The 3354-nt window shown below is 38.5% G+C and overlaps 1 pseudogene; it reads left to right on the forward strand.

Moving 5' to 3' along the window:
• The first annotated feature begins 1243 nt into the window (after positions 1 to 1243).
• Positions 1244 to 2491, forward strand: LOC101142682 (metaxin-3-like; annotated as a pseudogene).
• The last annotated feature ends 863 nt before the right edge of the window (positions 2492 to 3354 follow it).

Below are 3354 nucleotides of genomic sequence, written 5' to 3' on the forward strand. Positions count from 1 at the left end.
GTGGATCATTTGAGGTCAGGAGTTCGAGACCAGCCAGGCCAACATGGTGAAACCCCGTCTCTACCAAAAATACAAACATTAGGTGGCCATGGCGATGGGCACCTGTAATCCCAGCTACTTGGGAGGCTGAGGCAGGAGAATTGCTTGAGCCTGGGAGGCGGAGGTTGCAGTGAGTAGAGATTGTGCCATTGCACTCCAGCCTGGGCAACAGAGCAAGACTCCGTCTCAAAAAAAAAAAAAAAAGAACATCTCTATAAATTGTTAGAGAATGAAAATGAGAAAAAGTAACATACAGAAGAGTATTATAGTATTGCATTTTTTTGTGTATGAGTGGAATAAAAATAAAAGTATATGCATATACATTTGCTTCCATTTTCAAAATTTAAAGGTGTTAAAAACTAATAGAAATAATTACCTATTGGAAAAAGGATAAGGATGGAAGCTATAACTTTCTGATGTGCCTTGTTTTATAGTTTTGATAAAAATATATACAAAATTAAAAATAAATTTTACAAAAAAGTAATCACTATAAAAAACTGAATAAAAACCCATTGGTCTATCAAGCTGTGTCATAACCACACAGAGAATTCTTTCACGTAATTTTGCAACAGTATAATTGTGTACAGTGTATAGTGGGACAGTGTATACAGGCTGTACAATATATAGTGAGATATATCTGAACAAAACAAATATAAAGAAATCTTAAGCAGTATTCAGTAGACTTATTGCTGGTAATAATACTGGTATTGGTATTTCAAAACTATTGTATTTATGTAATGGGATAAAAACTATTATATTTATGTAATGGGATAAAATAGGAACCAAGATCTTCGGTGTGTTTTCGTCCATTTGTGTTGCTATAATTTATAAGAAAAAGAAATGTGTGATCTGTGACACTCATCCTCTCCCATTCCCCCTTCCTCCCCACTCCCGGTTCTCTGACATTTACGCTGAGACTGAATTACCACCCACCAGCGTTCCTGGTTCTCCAGCTTGCAGATGACATACTGTGGGACTTTTTGTCCTCCATAATCACATGAGCCAATTCCCATAATAAATTCCCTCTTATATTTCTATATTCTATTGGTTCTGTTTCTTTGGAGAACTCTGAGAAATATAGTATCAGTTTACATGGAGGATAGAGAAATATATTAAATGACATTCCAAGGTTACAAATTCAAATCCAGGATGTGGGAAATCACACATGACAAATTACCCAGTTTCTTCAATAAATAAATGGCATAAAACTAAAACTAAATGACACAACGAACAACAACAACAACAAGCCATTCTATTGATTAAAAGAGACTTAAGAGCAGTAACCATCAGCCCTGTCAAGATGGTGGCTCCTTGGAGATCAGTGGCTGGGAGGCGGCTAGGGGCTCCTATTGGTACACAGCGAGTATGTGGTGGTGATGGCTTATGCCAAATTATCTGTTGCATGTTTGAAAGTTAATGTTGGGCCAGGCATTGTGGCTCCCAGCACTTTGGGAAGCCCAGACGGCGGATCACTTGAGCTCAAGAGTTTGAAACTAGCTTGGGCAACATGGCAAAACCCCATCTCTACTAAAAATACAAAAAAATTGCCAGGTGTGGTGGTGCGTGCCAGTGGTCCCAGCTATTCTGGAGGCTGAAGTGGGAGGAACCTTTGAGCCCAGGAGGCAGAGGTTACAGTGAGCAGAGATTGTGACACTGCACTTCAGCCAGTGTGACACAGAGAGACCCTGCCTCAAAAAAAAAAAAAAAGAAAGAAAAAAAAAGAAAGTTAATGTCATAGATAGCCACTGGAGAGGTTCAAGGGAAGATATATCAATTTTGACAACTGAAGACAACATTGTTTCTTAGCTGGTAAAAATATTAAACTTTTAAGGAAAACAGAAATATAATGTTTATTATGAATTTCCAGCCAAACAAAGGGCAGACACACTGGCTTTCAATGCTCTCCTTGAATAGAAGCTGCCTCCTCTGGCGCTTCACACATTCTGGGTTGAAAGCCACAATTACTCTACTGTAACAAAGCCTTGGTGTTGGTTTGCTTCATAGATTCATTTTCCCTTGGGTTTGATCCTGCCTGGAAAAATGTCTGCAACAGCACTGATCGGATTATCCTGACCAGAGGAGAGCCTCTCCTTTACCGCCTGTGAGAAGTGGAATCATGGATATAGAGATGCTAAGAAGTGCCTAAATCTTCTGGCAGATAGATTGTGAACATCTCAGCTTTTCCTTGGAGATACGCGTTCTACTTTGGTTACCTATGTGTTTGGTTTCCTTGCACCTCTGCGTGAAGTGCACTTTTCTAAAGTTCAGTTACAAGAACATTTGGAACATCTCTCCAACCTGCGTTCCTTTTGCGATGCTCTCCTAAATAGTTATTTTAGGCTTAGCGTTGGAGATGGATGACAATCTTCACCAAAACCCTCAACTTCCTCCTTGGAAACTGCCAACATTCAAATTGACATCAGTGGAGGAAGAAAGTAATTCCTTATGTTAAATTAAATAAGTACTCATTAAATATATAGCTTATTTCCAAATAAAATATGTTTTTAATTTAAAAATTATAGACTTTTAAAATATGCTCTTTATTTTAAAAAATGTTTTTAATCTAACTTAATGGTTATTTCAAAATAGGAAACAAAATTTAAAAAAAAATGGAAAATATATATTAAAAGTTATAAATATGAAAAAATACATATTTTTGAAAATGTATTTTTAATTTAAAAAGGTTAAAAATATTTTATATTTAAAAAACTCAGCCTGACATGGTGGCTCATGCTTGTAATCCCAGCACTTTGGGAGGCTGACAGGAGGCTCACTTGAGGCCAAAAGATCAAGACCAACCCAGGCAACATAGCAAGACCCTGCTTTCCTAAAAAAATAAAAAATAAGTTACAGGGGCACACCTGTAGTCCTAGACACACAGGAGGCTGAGGCAGGAGGATCATTTGAGCCCAGTGTGTTGAGGCTGCAATGAGTTATGATTATGCCACTGCACTCCAGCCTGAGCAATAGAGTGAAACCCTGTCTCTGAATCAAAACGAAAAAAAAATTGTATACACTATATTTTTGTCCTAAAATAAAGTAACTAGTTATTTAAAAATATATATACAGTTGGCCAGAAGCAGTGGCTCACGCCTGTAATCCCAGCACTTTGGGAGGCTGAGGTGGGCAGATCACTTGAGGCCAGGTGTTTGAGACCAGCCTGGCCAACATGGTGAAACCCCATCTCTACTAAAAATACAAAAAATTATCTGGACGTAGTGGTGGGTGCCTGTAATCCCAGCTACTCAGGAGGCTGAGGCAGGAGAATCCCTTGAACCCGGGAGGCAGAGGTTGTAGTGAGCCGAGATCATCACG

The sequence above is a fragment of the Gorilla gorilla genome, chromosome 1 (assembly GCF_029281585.2).
Source record: "Gorilla gorilla gorilla isolate KB3781 chromosome 1, NHGRI_mGorGor1-v2.1_pri, whole genome shotgun sequence".
NCBI classification, from domain to species: domain Eukaryota; kingdom Metazoa; phylum Chordata; class Mammalia; order Primates; family Hominidae; genus Gorilla; species Gorilla gorilla.